At 42.1% G+C, this 17578-nt stretch overlaps 2 long non-coding RNA genes across 2 annotated transcripts; both read right to left on the bottom strand.

The window, feature by feature from the left end:
* Positions 1 to 724: 724 nt before the first annotated feature.
* LOC310746361 lies at positions 725 to 17449 on the bottom strand. The gene is made up of 3 exons (XR_014540670.1): positions 17140 to 17449; positions 3650 to 3869; positions 725 to 815 (listed from the first exon to the last, which is right to left on the bottom strand). It is a non-coding gene; the product is annotated as an uncharacterized lncRNA (long non-coding RNA).
* On the bottom strand, positions 12382 to 14220 carry LOC310745314. Its single transcript, XR_014540079.1, has 2 exons — positions 13153 to 14220; positions 12382 to 12697 (listed from the first exon to the last, which is right to left on the bottom strand). It is a non-coding gene; the product is annotated as an uncharacterized lncRNA (long non-coding RNA).
* Positions 17450 to 17578: the final 129 nt, after the last annotated feature.

Raw genomic sequence — 17578 nt, 5'->3', positions numbered from 1 at the left:
GGAACAGATTCTAAGAGTGGGGAGGGAAGAGGAGGTAGAAGTGCCAATACCATTCCCCGCAGTCACCATGACATGCACAGGAAGTACAGCAAAATGTGAGGTTTATAGTATGTGTCATGAAACAGGATTTCTTTCTTCTTTTTTTTCAGAACTGTTCTGGATTTCCATTGCATGCCATGGTTCTCCTGCTCTCTATCAATAACAGCCACAATAGAAATACATTATGATATAAATCACAGATAACATCCTTTTGAAAGTGCAAAGGGGAGTGATCTAAGGAAGAGCAGTCACTGTGAATTAGTGGGCAGATCTGTTGAAAACATTTGACCAATAATTTATGAGCTTGGGGTATTTCTTGACATGTTTTTAATGTGGGAGTATGGATTTTTCAGAGTGAGCCATTCTGGGAAGTGTCCGTTTTGAATCACTCTAATTTCCGGGTTATTGGATGTATTCCATTCTAACGGTTTAAAGTTCGTGGAAAGCTAACTTTGTGTACAGGTTTTATTTCATAGTTGACCAATGTCCTTTTAATATCTGTTGCAGGGGCAGGGATGAGGCGAGGGAAGGGGCAATGTGTCTGGCTAGGTTGGCCCTGCCAGGTAACACTCGCTAGGCAAAATAGACGGGTGTGGTGGGAAATTGTATAGTAACTATTAAGTTTCAGGAACGTGGAAAGCATTATGGAGGGGGTTGTTGGGTGTGAGGCAGGACAGTGGATTACCTTGGGCCATTCACTATCTCTCAGCCTAGACCACAAGCTGGTTGTGAAGCTAAATGAGGGAGTGGGAGAACCAGGTATCGCACTTCGAGCTCTAGGGGGAGATAGAAGTGTAATCAATAAGTAAAACTTGCCTCAAGCCATTTGCAGAAAGATGTGGGACCTTCAAACACCCATTAGAGATGGAACCCATATGTACTATTTTCCTATTAAATGTGTCCCTTTGTATAAGCTGCCTTGAGCATGGTTTTAACTTTGGAAAGGCACATACAAATAAAATGATTGATTAATTATCACATCTAAAGGAGATGTAGCCTTTCTGCATACAAACATCAGCCAAGGTGGACAGGACCCTCAAAATCCAATCTTGGTATTATTAACATTCACAGTTAGAGATATGTTAAGTTCAAGGGGGCACTAACAATGGTCCGTTTCCATCAATTGAAGACAACCTGTTTACTCAGCCTTTGCCTGACAGTTAATAGCAGTGCCCGGTGTCCATAAATTGTGGGTGTTCAGCTGATGACAACTGTTGCTTTTTATTGATTATTTATGGTGTGAACTGCTCAGATGGATGGATGGACGGACGGACGGACGGATGGACAAGCAGATAATAAAGTCATTGATTTCACTATTGAGTGATTTTTATTGATTATAAAGTTTTTATGCTGTGAGCTGCTTCAATTTTTCCTTTGTAAATGAAAGGCGGTATAGTAGATACCCTTTTGATAGATTGACTGATTGCATTTATATCCCATCTTTTTCTCCAAGGAGCTCAAAATGACATACGTACATGCTTCTCCCCCTCCTTTTTTAATCCCTACAACAGCCCTGTGAGGCAGGTTGGGCTGAGATGCAATGGCTGGCCCAAGGTCATCCATTAAGCTTCATGGCTGAGTGGTGATTTGAACCCTGGTCTACCCGGCCCTAATCTGACGTTTCACTACTGCACCACACTGGCTCCGATAAGTCATTTTTTACTTCAGGGCAGTATTTTTAAATACATCACTGCTGTCTTCACCAACTAGGTACCCTCCAGATGTGCTGGCAGGGCCTGATGGGAAACTAGAAGGCACCAGGTTGGCAAAGCCCACGTAACTATATTCTTGACGTCAGCCCCTTAGGAAGACTTATCTCCCAATTATACATAAAAGATGACCAAATAGGAAACACCTTAAATTTATATCAAATTATAATCGAGTTATTCTCCACTATCCTAATTATGTGCATTAAATATTTTTTATAGGGCAATAATTTCAGAGTCTCATGTTTTGTGGGCAGCTGCTAAAGTGGTAATTGCATTTTAACTTGAGAAAGACAGATCAATCAATCTCTGGTCTCGGTTCAAAAAAAGAATGTTTGCAACTGTCACTTAAGTCATTCATTCATCCTTTTGCAATATGTTTGAGTGGCACTTCCCATTCACACCCCTAAGCTGCTTGCTTTTGGTGGGTGAGTTAATAGATAACGCAGGTAACTATGGCATAGCAATCTACCTACATGGGTAACATGCAACCTAAAAGTACCATCACACTTACACTTGACCTTATGTCTGTCTTTTAAGTATCTCTTTGGGATCACTACAGATGGTGACAGCAGTCACGAAATTAAAAGACGCCTGCTTCTTGGGAGAAAAGCAATGACAAACCTAGACAGCATCTTAAAAAGCAGAGACATCACCTTGCCAACAAAGGTCTGTATAAGTTAAAGCTATGGTTTTCCCAGTAGTGATGTACGGAAGTGAGAGCTGGACCATAAAGAAGGCTGATCGCCAAATAATTGATGCTTTTGAATTATGGTGCTGGAGGAGACTCTTGAGAGTCCCATGGACTGCAAGAAGATCAAACCTATCCATTCTTAAGGAAATCAGCCCTGAGTGCTCACTGGAAGGACAGATCCTGAAGCTGAGACTCCAATACTTTGGCCACCTCATGAGAAGAGAAGACTCCCTGGAAAAGACCCTCATGTTGGGAAAGATGGAGGGCACAAGGAGAAAGGGACGACAGAGGACGAGATGGTTGGACAGTGTTCTCAAAGCTACCAGCATGAGTTTGACCAAACTGCAGGAGGCAGTGGAAGACAGAAGTGCCTGGCGTGCTCTGGTCCATGGGGTCACGAAGAGTCGGACACGACTAAACAACTAAACAACAACAACATGGGATCAAGATTGCTCATATTGCTCCCAATAGGACAGAAGCAGGCTGTCTTTTTTTATTGAACTCCATACCCCTGATTTGGAGATCTGCAAGAGCCTTGATGCAGACATAAAGCTCTTGCCCCGTGGCTTTCCTTTTCATTTAAATGTAGGGAAGAGTGCCTTGCATAAGTCCAGATAAGACTGGAAAACAGCCCAGTGTTTGAAAAACTACAGACAGCTCCAGGTGAGCAACTTGCTCCTCCAAAGGCTGGAGGTGATCTAAGGTGACTTGGGAGTCTTGACTTCAGGTCCACCCCTTTCAGGTTTAGCTTCCTCTTATTATTATTTATTGACTTTATATACCGCTCTGTACCCAGAGTTCTCAGGGCAGTTCACATAAAAAAATCAACATAAAAACCACAATATATATAATCAAAATAAAAATAACACACACACCCCAAAAAAGAGCCACATTTTAAAAGGGCCTTGTGCTGTGCTTTGTAAGGAGGTTTCAGGAATTGCACATGCTGTCTTTTCCTCGCATCTGCCAGAAGCCACCTGGCTGAACAGCTAAAAGGCTCCTGAGAGACCACTGGGACATTGCTGCTGCCTTGAGCAGGCATCTCCAAACTTGGCCCTCCAGCTGTTTTGGGACTACAACTCCCATCATCCCTAGCTAACAGGACCAGTGGTCAGGGATGATGGGAATTGTAGTCCCAAAACAGCTGGAGGGCCGAGTTTGGGGATGCCTGGCATTGAGTGTTGGAACCTTTAGGCTCTTAAAGGGCCACCCACCTGGACTGGAGGAGAATGCTTCTTCTTGCCCTTGCCCCCTGTCTGGTACACTCTCTGAGCCACTGGGCAAGCATGGTAGCATGGGAGGTACTTGACTCCTTGAGGCTCAGGGGAAGGTGCTTCTGGGGGGTCTTGGGCAGCTCTGGTCCAACTCTGGCTCTGTGCCCTGCACCGGATCCGTCTCTTCAGCCAAAAGCACTGCAATCTCAGACGCAACTACACAAAGCAGGATAAAAGAATTGTTGTCCTTTGCTTCCATCCCTTAAATTTTGTATTTAGATTTAGTTTCTGAATCATCAGTAACGGAGCTAAATAAACAGTTCAATGATCTCCCAAGCTGCTCACTTCTACAAATTAGTCTTTGTGTGGCAATTGATCTGGGTGATCATCAATGCAGCACAGGATCAGCAAACTCATGTGTGATCTCGTCTTCCATGAACTGGAAAACTGTGAGGGGGCGGTTGCCTCCAAAGGAAGGGCAGATTTTGCAAGAGTTTGTTTCTCTCAAGGCGAAAACAAGTGTGACTTACCTGTCTATGTATTCCACAAACACCACCACCTTTTAAATGCAGTTCCCATCAGTACTACTCCATATAACACTGGTGGACTTTTATACTGGTAACCCCATCCCTATTGGCATTTAACCAGCTCTTGAAGACACATCTGTTTAGACAAGTGTTCTCCTAACCTGAACCTCCTGATGAAATAATTTTAATAGCTGTTTTAACTGCTATGCTATTTTAATGGCCTCATTTTATTGTTCACTCCAATTAACGGAATTTTAAAATGTTTTGCTGGAATTGTTTTATTGGGTATTTCAATTATGCATGGATATATTTTTATACTTGTAAACCACTTTGAAGCCATTCTGGCATGTAAGCAGTATATAAATTAATAAATAATATTAACGGTATACATTCGGCATTGGTATGCCAGTGGCTTATCCACCTGGGTCACTGATTTGCTAAGATGGCAACACTATCAGCAAATGGTCTGGCTCTGCATCTCATGTCAAATGAGTTTATTTAAACATGATGGGGGGTGGAACATTTGCACAGGTAAATGATTTAGCTAAAGACCATGTAACAACTCTTTCATTCCCAAAATTACATGCTGCTCACACAATTAGATACTGCACTCAGAAATCATAACATTTAACTATAATATATTTCCCCCAATGGGTTTACATAATCCCTTTTTGCCATTTTCTCTTTGACAAGAAGCCATACACTTTTATTAAAGGCTTTTCCCTCCCAAAAATGTTAGAAATCTTAAGGGCCATAAATCATCTTAATTCTTACAATTAATAGAGGCAAGATTTATTCTTAAATCATGAATGCTCCTTTCTAATTAAATTCAAATGAGTTTAATACCTCTCCAAAGTGTTCGGATAATAAGTAGTCCCTTTTTTTGGACCTTAACATCCTTGATCCCTGTCAATAATTAGATTGGGTGGCTTATAAAGCACAATGCTTGGCATTTTTAAAAATCTTTATCTTCCTCTTCTGTCTCATTAACAAAAATGAATAGGTTCACTCTTCTGGCAGAGGAAACCATGGGGATTCAATGTTGCTCAAGGACATGACAGATTCTAGGGATATTGAATTACGTCCTTCTGTCCTCCTTGGAATAGCCACTGATGAACAGGAGACCTAGATTTCCAAACTCATAATTATTTCTCAACCAGAAAACTCAAATTGTATGATGAAGAAAAATTATGCAGAAGTATAAACTGAGGTCATTTTCAGTATTTGTTCCAAAAAAATTAATTCTTGGCAGGATGTTGCAAATGGTCAGAGCCTGCATGAGACATTTTGCTGTTTCGAGCAGCTATGGTGCAGCCATAGGGATGCTCTAAGTAGTGGATTTCCTACCATGAGCAGGTGCTTGAATTGGATTACCTTTGAGGTCCCTTCAACTCCATGATTCTAGGAGTATCTTGGGGGTCTCACTATTGAGGGTCTTCTCATGATATTCATAGCATGAATGCTTTTAAAACGTGGTCCGTTCAGAGATGTGCTGGAGCAGATGATTCAACCTTAACCACTAAACAAAATGCAAACTGCTTTAAAGCTGTTGGTGTTTGTTAAGATGTTTACATTCCCTGCATCGCAAGCCCTGCACTCGCAGCTTCCTCTTCTGAAAGGTACAACTTTCTGCCAGGGCACATTTTGTGACTTTGCTCAAGGCAAAGGACAGGCTTGTGTGCCTCTTGTCAGATAGCTCTAAAAGTAGATCTGAATCACATTCTGACTCATTCCAAAGCACTCAGAAGAGATATTGAAGGAGAAAGAGATGTGATGTGATTGTTGACCTCCTGGAAGTAGCTCAACAGCCTGGCTGTTTTCAGTGCCCTCACCAGCGTTAGGGGTAAAAATATATTTATGAGTGCAGCATAATTTAATATTTGTATGTTTCTTATTTTGCTCATTACTGTGTGAGATACTTGATTGATCATCGCCAGCCCTGCTCCTTTTCCAGAATGCAGAAAGTAATTATGTGAGCAGCAAATCTAACTGATCAGCTCTTTGTATCGATAGTCAGGAGAACTTGACCCAAAATGAGGATAACAGCAGTTAGGACTGAGATTACCCAAAGTATAAAAGGGGAGAGGTTAAAATCCCAGACTCAAATGCCATCTTCGGAATTTTATCTTCTGAACTATAGTCCTACAATTCTGATTCAAGGATAACCCTGCTCAAACCATCAAGGTCTCCTACTTCAAATGCAGCTTTAGAGAAAGCTGGTCCAAAAAGATGGGAATCCTATCATATACTGATAGAGGAGATGATGGTACCATATTCCAAACCTCAGTACACTTCCTTATAATGACCTGGAAGATGTGGCGCTGGGAGGCCCATATAGTGTGGAATAAACTAGGACCCCAGTCCTGGAATGAGCAACATCAGCTCTTCTGGAACAGCTTTCTCTCCTACAGCTATTACATTGAGCAGACTGCCTCAATGGAAGAGATGGGAAGCAGGACTCATTCCATCAGCCGTGCTGAAGAATCAGTGCCATCAGGTTACCCCTTCCCCTGAACTGCTTTCATTCCAGCTAGTCAACATAAGGAGTACTATTTAACACCCCCTCATCCCCCATCCATCCCTGTCCCTTTTTCCTTTTGCACTGCATAGTTTTAGATTATAAGTCTGTGGGCAGGGACTGTCTTGTTTAACTGTATGTAAGACACTCTGGGAACCTTTTGGCTGAAGAGCAGGATACTGGTGCAATAAATAAACTATTGAGGAACTGACACTCTCTGCTGAATACATGCCATGTGTTTAAAGCACATGGCTTCTGCCAAAGAATCCTGGGAACCACAGTTTCCCTCCTGCACAGAGCTACAATTCCCAGCACCTTTTATAAACAATATTTCATCCTGCTCCCTTTAGCTTTCCTTTCCCATTTACCCCCAGCTACTAATCTCCATTGCTCTGAGCAACACCAGACTGTTCAGTACCTTCTTTGTTTTTTAGAGTGTAGGATTTATAAACAATACAAAATGGAATAGCTTAGATTGCATTCTTCAAACCTTCCAATCCTGTTACCAAAGTCATGCAGTGCAATCCTAAGCCTTCAGATGGGCTTCCTCCCAAACAAGGGTGCACAGGATTGCGCTCTTTGCATCTTCCCCATGATGAATCCATACTGAGAATCCCAAGCAGTAGATATTTGTAAGCCAAATGACACACTACGAGGCTGTGAGCTGCCTGTTCTAGAACTGTAAGTTCTGGGCCCACAGCAGAGCACCCGTCACGCAATTGACAATGATTTCTCTACATGATCTCAGTTTAATCTGCATATGTTTATTGAGAGATGAGATTTAATGGGTGAGTCTAACCTTGCTGCCTAATTATGTTATTGCTGCTTTAATATTTCTCTTTAGAAAGTCTCCTGAAGGGAATTGGGCATCTCCCCAGAAGGGAAAAGGTTTTGTCTTAACCGACCGGAAACATTTATACTGATGTCAGGAAGAATTATGGGTATGGGTAAGGTAAAATAAAGTCATTAAAAGTGAAAAATTTTGTTTATATGTAAATACATAAGCTACATTAACCAAAGCATTATGCTAATTATTTCTTTGCAACGATGCTAACCTTTTGCAGAATATACATGGGTACCAGAATGCCATACATTAACTGCCATTCCAATTAAAGTGTGCATTCAGAAACGCAGGTGCCCCTTAGGGCTAAACCACATGTTATATACTGCAGCTGTGTGTGTCTGTAACATAACCACAATGGCTAGTTCTTCACTGCAATGGACCTTCAAGACAGAGTGGTGACCACACACACACACACACACACACACACACACACACACCAGTGCTTTTCTGCTTGTGGGGATTCCAGTCCCATGATTGTGATGGAAGCCCAAGCCTGGAAGCCCAGCAGGAGATGGCGGGGGACCAGCAGGGGGTGGGATAGTGAATGAAGCACCCTACCCTGTTACTTCTTAGAATCATAGAAGAATAAGAGTTGGAGCTCATCTGGATCTGCAATGCAGGAGGCAACCACATCATCCCCAAAAGATGCCCATGCAGCCTCTGCTTAAATACCCCCAGCAAAGAAGGGCCCAGAGGCTTCCGTGACAGCACGTTCCACTCTCAAACAGCACATACTACAAAGAATTTTTTTCTAGGCATTAGCCAATATCTGTTTGGGTGCAATTTTCATCCATTGGTTCTAGTCCTGCCCACTGCAGCAACAGAGAGCACATCTGTTTTCCAATTACTGTAGTCAGTGGAGGCTACACACTCTGATCATAGTTGTTGGTGGAGGGAGGGAAGTTCCACCCACCTCAGGATCCTACCCATCTATTGAACTTTGTGTCCCTGTTCAGGTATTTGTAACCACCCTCACAGTCTGAGGATCACTGCTTACTCAGTCTTACCAGCCATGCATAAACCATCAGTCCAGTTGAACTCAACAGGGCTTTATAACAAATACACCTGCCAATTTCAGGATACATGAAGGCAGCCTTCCCCAATCTAGTTTTCTCCAGAGGTCATTGGACTATAACTCCCATCATCCCTGAGAATTGGCAGTGCCAGCTAAGAGTCCAACAACTTCTGGAGGGCACAATGTTGGGGAAGGTTGCATTTAGGCAACCAGCAAAGGCCACAAAATGGCGGTGGCCAAGGATGGAACCAGATGGATAAGCGAGATCAGAAGTTTAAGCCATGAAGCCGTTGAATTCTCAGACTCAGACCCCAACACAGGAGCCCCTCAAGCCACTGACCCCTTAAACCCAACTCCCAATATGCACCTTGAAAACCAAATTCTCATGAGGAACTAGCCCCTTCTTCACCACAAGCCTTGCCATCTCTAGGCAATAACAAGGCAACAAAGTGAGAGCGTTCTTGAGAAGCGATTGAGAGCAAGGTTGCAGGCCAGAGGACTGCCCCTTTAAAGGTTCACACTGTTCAGCAAAAGTGTGGAGTCTGGGAAAGTTGATTTGGCTGAGAAGGATAAAGGGGCTCAGCTGAGCTTGAGATTTCCTTACAGCAAATTGGCAAACAAGGAGCTATCCAAGGTCCTGAGACTCCAGCCTGATACTAGCTTCCTTGCTGACGAAATCACACCCAAATGTCTATTGTGCCCTGTGGTCAAGGCAGGACACAGCTTCTGATGACAAGTCTTCAAAAGATGCCTAAGAACATCAAATATGAGTTTACAGAGCAAATATAGAGGATTTACAGTAATTCCCATTTGTATTTTAAAAAAAAAAAAACCTAGATCCTCTTCCGTTTACATGAGCCATCAAATCCGTATCTAGTCCCAATGAAGAGATTAAAACCTATAAATAGGGAAGGGGGGGTCACTGAGTTCATGGATGGTGACTTCAAGCTGACTTTCAGCAGGGATCAGTGGTAAGTTCCCCATGGAAAACTTGGGCATTTCTACATGTCCCACATCTGACATCACATATGATGTCAGGTGTGGGACAGATGGGTGTGGTTTGCGAAACAGCCTTACAGGGCCCAGTTTGGCCTGCTGGATGCAGTTTCCCCCAGCCCTGATACAAATGAAGAATGCGGTCTTTGTAGCTTTGGCAGTTAATTCACTGCTGTTTCTTCTACTTTGACTTTCTCTTATCCCCACTGTAATCATACATAGTAACAGCTGCATGAAAATGACAGGCATGGTTGTGGTTTAATGGGAATAACGACTGACATCAAGGGCTAGATCAGAAGGGACTGACATTTTTTTGAAGTTAAAAATAAAGCCATTAATTTAACAAATATGGAGAAAGGACAGAGGCAAAAGGAAATGTCCCCTTGTTAAATATTTACCACTTGAGCTTTGATGAAAACCACCCTATAAATGACAATATAATACAAGTAAGTGTTCCCAAGGTTAGGTCAACTTTCACATTGAAGTTAAGTCTCTCATAGAGGGAAGAATTACATTTCTTGGCATGGCGCATTAATTATATAAATTTCATAAAGGAAATGCAAAGTCCTATAATGTGTGGCATTGATTAATGATGCTCTTCTGATTTATGGCTGTGTATTTTTGAACTGTGATATTTAACAAGCAGCTAATTTAAAAGCTAGGTTTCTGTCACAACTTTTTACGATGCTTCCAGCAATCCTATTGGTAGCTTGAAAATTATTGTGTTAACACTTTGGAAGGCCAATTTCTAAACCGACAGTTTTCCCACTGAGAAAATAAAATTATTGTGTATAGTGGTACCTCGGATTAAGAACTTAACTCGTTCCGGAGGTCTGTTCTTAACCTGAAACTGTTTTAACCTGAAGCACCACTTTAGCGAATGGGGGCTCCTGCTGCTGCCGCGCCGCCGGAGCACGATTTCTGTTCTCATCCTGAAGCAAAGTTCTTAACCCAAGGTACTATTTCTGGGTTAGCGGAGTGTGTAACCTGAAGCGTCTGTAACCTGAAGCGTATGTAACCCAAGGTACCACTGTATTAGGAAATTGTGTTATATCTGTTTCTTCTGTCCCTTGCATATTTCACAGGAAGTATCTCCCCCTGCTATGATCTTGACTGTTCTTTAAGTTTTGGCATACAGGCCAAGCGTATGGCTGAACTTAAATGTTACACTGAATACATAGCTACCACCAAAACCAGCAGCTGTACAGCTGCCTCCTACATGCCCAACAATAATGCTCATCGGAACTTATCTATGTTGTGAAATCATGAAGCTCTGCATTACCCTACCCTTCTTTGCATCATTGGCTAGTTCCGGCAGAAGGAAGAAAATATACAATGCAATCCTATGTCACTGCCCTTAATGGAGCAGAGGGTCTGCCACCCATCCACAGCCCGGCTGAGAATGCTGACTAGGGATGAAGGTGAGGAGGGGGCAGGCAGATCACTGCACCAACCTGGAGCTGGCACAGCAACTGGGCCCACATTGGGTTTGATGCCATCACATGACGGCAGTAGGATTGGCTTAGAATCCAACAGATCCAGGGCCAGCTCAGTCATTATCCCCCACCCTACTGGAATACCCCCATTTGGGGACTGTGGGCTCACTGCTTCTTGCAAGGAATGCGCTGGCAGCACTTCTACCTTCTGCTGAATCCAATCACACCCAGCCTATTGCAAAGAGGGTTGGCATTGCTTTTCCAGTTCTGTTAGATGTTATATAGGCAAAGGAGCCAGTGTGAGAGCCAGTGTGGTGTAGTGGTTAAGAGCGGTAGTCTTGTAATCTGGGGAACCGGGTTCGCGTCTCCGCTCCTCCACCTGCAGCTGCTGGGTGACCTTGGGCTAGTCGCACTTCTTTGTAGTCTCTTAGCCCCACTCACATGACAGAGTGTTTGTTGTGGGGGAGGAAGGGAAAGGAGAATGTTAGCCGCTTTGAGACTCCTTAAAGGGAGTGAAAGGCGGGATATCAAATCCAAACTCCTCTTCTTCTTCTTCAAAGGGAAGCAAGACACAGTTACTACTTTCAGTGGCAGCTATGCTATTTGCATAAAAGCTGGGGGTTTTGTTGTCGTTTAAAAAAAAACATGAAAATAAGTTCTGGATGCATGTGGAGAAAAGTCTTATATGAATTAACATCCACATTATTGTATTCTATTTTTATTGCATGAAATTTATATACTGCTTGATTATAAAAAAAACTAAACAAAACCTCACAGCACAGCAGTTATCAATGTCTCCATGCTTTTTCAGAAGTTTCATATATTTGTACATCATCAAAGACGTACTGTAGATGTATGAGATACATTTGGCCATTAATGCTAATTTTCAGGTCTTTGAAAGCCATTCATCTTTGAAAGCATGACATCAAGTTTAAAAGCCCTCCTTCATTTGAAAGGTTAAGCCTATTAAACACTTTGTGTGTGTAGGGGTTTTTTTGTAGAAAAACAGTGTATATTTAAAAGTCAGTACACTGCTGCTACAAAGAACTAAGTTATAGCAATTTTTCATGCTGTAGTTTTAAAAATTATTTTATTTACACAGCCATTTCAAAGCTATGTGCAATAAGAACAGCAAAGAAGCCGATATATTTAAAAGAAAAAAGCCTGCCAGAACAAAAATGTCTTCAATTGTTTCTGCGAAGTGCAGATACCGAGCACCTGTCATATCTTGACAGGAATGCAATTCCACAGAACAGAGGCAGCCAGGTTAAATCGCTGCTCCAAGTTACTGTGGAACAGGCTTCTGTGATATTTGGCACTTGCAGGAAAAAAGTTACTGCAGATCTCAGGGATCTACTGTGTATTATTATGTGTGTGTATATGCGCGCGCGCACACACACACACACACACACACACACACACACACTGTCATTCAGGTGGTTTCTCATGTAATCTGGTCCTGAGCTATGTAGGGTCTTACATATAAGTATGAACGCCTTGAATTTGGCCCAGTTGCAGATTGGCAGCTAAGTGTTATATGCTGCTGATAGTTTGCCCCAAGCAAGCTAGCCATTGCATTCTGCCCTTGGACCAACCCCGAGGATAGCCCCACATATAGCACATTGCAATAACTCAACTGCAAAGTTACCATTGCATGGACAACTGAGGTTAAGCTATCCTGATCCAGAAACAGCCAAAGCTGTCTTACCTTTACGTTTCCGAGTACCAGTACGTTTCCAAGCACAATTCAAAGTGTTGGTGCTGACCTTTAAAGCCCTAAACGGCCTTGGTTCTATATACCTGAAGGAGCATCTCCACCCCATCATCCAACCCGGATACTGAGGTCCAGTGCAAAGGGCCTTCTAGCGGTTCCCTCACTGCAAGAAGTGAGGTTACAGGGAACCAGGCAGAGGGCCTTCTCAGTAGTGATGCCTGCCCTGTGGAACTCCCTCCCAGCAGATGTCAAGGCAATAAACAACTATTTTACTTTTAAAAGACAACTGAAGGCGGCCTTGTTTAGGGAAGTTTTTAATGTCTCATGCTGTATTGTTTTTAATATTTGGTTGGAAGCAGCCCAGAGTGGCTGAGGAAATCCAGCCAGATGGGTGGGGTGTAAATAAATTATTATTATTATTATTATTATTATTATTATTATTATTATACCAAACACAGTTGGTACATTCTCAGTTTATCAGCACCTTTCTTTACTCTGTATGATGGGCTTTGTTTTCTCTTTCCCCCAAAGTTTCTCCAATTCACACTGGTGCAAAGGGCTTACTGCATACCTGGAAACCAAGGAGCAGGCGCTGCAAAAGTGAGGATGCACCAGTGCAGGGTGGAGACCAAAGGTGGACAAAGTACCCCAGAGGTACTACCCCTCTCCCAACACCCCATACACCTTGATGCTAGCAACTGAATATCCTCTGCAAAATACTAACCAAATGCCAATTTCATAGGAGTTTCCCTATGCATGAGTAAAGTGCAATTTAACCTTGGAATCTTCATGGGGATAAATATATAGTTAGAAATATAACCTCTAAATACTTTGACAGATCAGCAGGACCTCCTGTGCCAATGAAGGAGAAATATCCATTAGGCATAAAGGACTTTTGTCTTGGAAGCGGAAAGCTGTAGTTCTGAGGCTCGTGCCACCTAAGATACATGATGTAATGACTGAAAATGGAGAAATGCATCGAAGGTAACAAACCATCTTCTGAAAATTAATGAGTTATTAAAGTTTCCCAGCCAGAGCTGGATGCAAATGCTCAGTACTTAGGAGGACGAGAAATGACGGCCTTGGGACTGCAGCCCGGGGACAGCAAGTCCAGGCTAGCTAGGCACCGCAGAGGATACAAATAAGTCAAAGCTGGCAAATTGGTTTCTTGCTGGCAATTATCAGTAATATGGCTGAAGGCTGGCCAGCTGCAGCGACTCAGTTTCCTTTTCACCTTTAGGGTAAGAACAAAGCAAGAAAATAAAAGGATCCTGGCTCCTTCTTCTCTCCTCACCCTCCCAATGTACTCTTCTCACACGCGCACCTGCCTTTTGCTTGGCTGCGCTTTTATAAATCACTGTACTTTATCAAACACTGTGGTTGATGCTGTGGGAGATACTGATGACCTAGTTCCCTAAATGCCCTTCCCCACACCCTGCACAGCTCTTACGAGGAAGCACAAGGAGTAGTGGTGAGAGAAGGGTTGTAAATGGGCCTGCACAGGTTTGTAAAAGGTAAAGGTAAAGGGACCCCTGACCATTAGGTCCAGTCGTGGCCAACTCTGGGGTTGCGGCACTCATATCGCTTTATTGGCCGAGGGAGCCGTCGTACAGCTTCCGGGTCATGTGGCCAGCATGGTGAACCAGAGCACAGAAACGTTGTTTACCTTCCCGCCAGAGTGGTACCTATTTATCTACTTGCACTTTGACGTGCTTTCAAACTGCTAGGTTGGCAGGAGCAGGAACCAAGCAACGGGAGCTCACCCCATCACGGGGATTCAAACCGCTGACCTTCTGATCGGCAAGTCCTAGGTTCTGTGGTTTAACCCACAGCACCACCCGCGTCCCTGCACAGGTTTGTAAGCCACCTCAAATATTCTAAGGGAAAGGGTAGAAATATTTTCAATAAGCAAATCCATTCCTATTGAATCCAGGTAAGAATTTATGAATAAAGCATGTATTAGAAATATGCATACCCAAGGAAGTGCGCCTAGTACTTACGCTGACCATTATGTGGGATAACCAGCCTCATATAGCCAACATGCTTAAGTCTAAAGCATGAAGGGCCTAACCATAGAGTAAGCTGTCCTTAGTTCACCTTGAGAGGGACTGGGCAATCAAGCCTGTTCTTCATCCTCCAGTGTACCTGAGCTCAGCATATAAAGAAGTTTGAGCTGCTTGCTCCAAACGCTGACTACATGGCTCTCACAAGCCACTTTGGAGTTCCTATACCGATAATTTATGAACTTTCATCACTGTAACTAAGCCACGTTTTACTGCTTGTGCAACTTTTTATCAATGCTGTATGGAAAGGCACAGAAATCTGACCACTGGAGAGTTTATAAGTAAACCATTTTTATCTTACCAAATATGTGGTCTTTTTCTATGCTAGAGGAAGAGGGAAGTTTTGGAACTCACAAGGGCATGTTTTAAAGGTCTAACAGTCTATATTTCCACACTTTGCTGCATATTTTGTGATTTTAAATCTCTGCTGGGGTTCTGTCACCAAAGAGTACTTGCCCCAAACCTGGATGTTGGCATTCAAGAATTCTTCTTTTATATACCTATTTTTTCCTTGCCACCAACACATTAAAGCCCTGAATAGCCAACCGATAACAAATGTTGGAAATGTAAAGAAAATGAAGGTACATTCTTTCACCTTTGGTGGACATGCCCAAAGATTAAGGCTTTCTGGGAGATGATCTATAATGAAATGAAAAAGGTATTTAAATATACCTTTCTGAAGAAACCGGAGGCCTTTCTTTTGGGCATAGTCGGCCAATTGGTGCCAAAGAAGGATAGAACTTTATTCATGTATGCAACAACAGCAGCAAGAATACTTATTGCAAAGTATTGGAAGACACAAGATTTACCCACCCTGGAAGAGTGGCAGATGAAGGTGATGGACTATATGGAATTGGCGGAAATGACTGGCAGAATCCGAGACCTGGGAGAAGAGTTGGTGGAAGAAGATTGGAAGAAATTTAAAGACTATCTGCAGAAACACTGTAAAATTAATGAATGTTAAAATGATGTTGGATTGAAAATAAGTGGTATTAGCAACAAAGTTAATAAGAATATGCAAAAATGGATTGATAATGGATGAAAATATAGAGTTATAATATGTTAAGATATAGAGTTAAGATAAATGAAAGAGGGTAAGGATTTGCTGAATTGATTATGTAAATGGGAATACAAAAAGGGGAGGTGAGAGGAGGTCAAGGAAACAAGCAAATGAGCTTAAAGACATCAAAAATGGATTTGTTTTTAATTTTTCTTACCTATTTGCTTTTTGTATTTTGTTTCTTTTTTCTTTTTTATGTATTTTTGTATCTTATGTATTTTTTCTTATTTTTTTCTTTTTTATGCTTTCTTTTTATTCTGTAAACCTCTGTTTTTTGTAAAACTTTAATAAATATTTTATAAAAAATAAAAAATAAAGCCCTGAATAGCCAAATATCTGAAAGAAAACCATCTCCCATTTCAACCCATCCAGTCTTCTTACTTTGGGGTAATCTTCCTACCAAGGTGTACATTATCCTTTAAGAGAAAGGTAGCTTTGGATTTGGCTTTGGATTGTCTTCTTTGCTATTTTATGTATTTTTTATACTGTGTTTATTTTGTATTGATGTTGAATTGGCTTGAGAATATGCAATGATGTGTTTAAATATGTTGTACAGCACCCTATGAACATATTGTCAAGGATGATATAAAGATGCTTAAGTAAATAAACAAACAGTTGCCCTGGCACCCCAGAAGGAAAAGGAAAGGACACTCTAGCCCATGGGTAGGCAAACTAAGGCCCGGGGGTCTGATCCGGCCCAATCGCCTTCTAAATCCGGCCTTCAGGCAGTCCAGGAATCAGCATGTTTTTACATGAGTAGAATGTGTCCTTTTATTTTAAAATGCATCTCTGGGTTATTTGTAGGGCATAGAAATTCATTCATTTCCCCCCTCTAAAAAATATATATTCCGACCCCCCACAAGGTCTGAGAGACAGTGGACCGGCCTCCTGCTGAAAAAGTTTGCTGACCCCTGCTCTAGCCCCATCCATGAGCCAAAGTAACAAAAGCCACCAAGTGCTACCCAAGTAATAACATTCAATCATTTAATATAGAAGCACCAACCAATACTTTCGAATTCCCTGCCTGTTGATATCGGGCAGGTGCCTTCACTGTATTATTTTTGGCATCTGCTGACGACATTTAGACAAGCCTACTACCCAGATGTCTAAAAAGTTTGTACGAGTTTTAATTTAACTTTTTTATTATTCTACTGTGGTTTTAAATTAGGGTTGTGATTGCTGTGGTGATAATTTCGTTGTCTTATCTTTTTCTGTAAACTGATTTGAGGTTTTTTTCCACAATCAAGTGGTATGTAAATTTTATGAAAGAAATAATAAACAAACAAATGCCATAAAGGGAACATTAGACTGACCTGAACCAGATCTATAAGGCTTACAGCTCAGCAATTCTTTGCAGCCTTAAAGAGCTGATCTCCATACTCTTCCTTTTCAGGTCTATTCCAAATAGACCTGTCTTTTTAGTCTGAAGGCTGGGCCTCTTTCTTATTCTTAATTAGTAATTGCTTTGGGAGGCTGAAAATTTTGCCATTTGTTGATATCATCTCATATGCAGTGGATCGCTGAATTCTGTTTGCTTTCAGTTTATAGTCACAGCATGGCAACGTGGCCTTTGCTGAGAGTTACAACAAAGGGATACACAGCAGGCAGATGAATAACTCTCTTAAAACCAGGGTAGGTGGGTGGGAAATAGCCACAAATAGAGAATTCCTGTATGGCTCTTGCGAAGAGGATCCGTTCCCAGAGGGAACTACATTTCCCAGCGTTCCTTGCGGAAGACGAGTCAAACGGGCA

The sequence above is a fragment of the Podarcis filfolensis genome, assembly GCF_964270895.1.
Source record: "Podarcis filfolensis genome assembly, chromosome: 12".
NCBI classification, from domain to species: Eukaryota; Metazoa; Chordata; class Lepidosauria; order Squamata; family Lacertidae; genus Podarcis; species Podarcis filfolensis.
The sequence above is the reverse complement of the archived record's forward strand: the minus strand, read 5'-3'. Positions and strand labels throughout refer to the sequence as shown.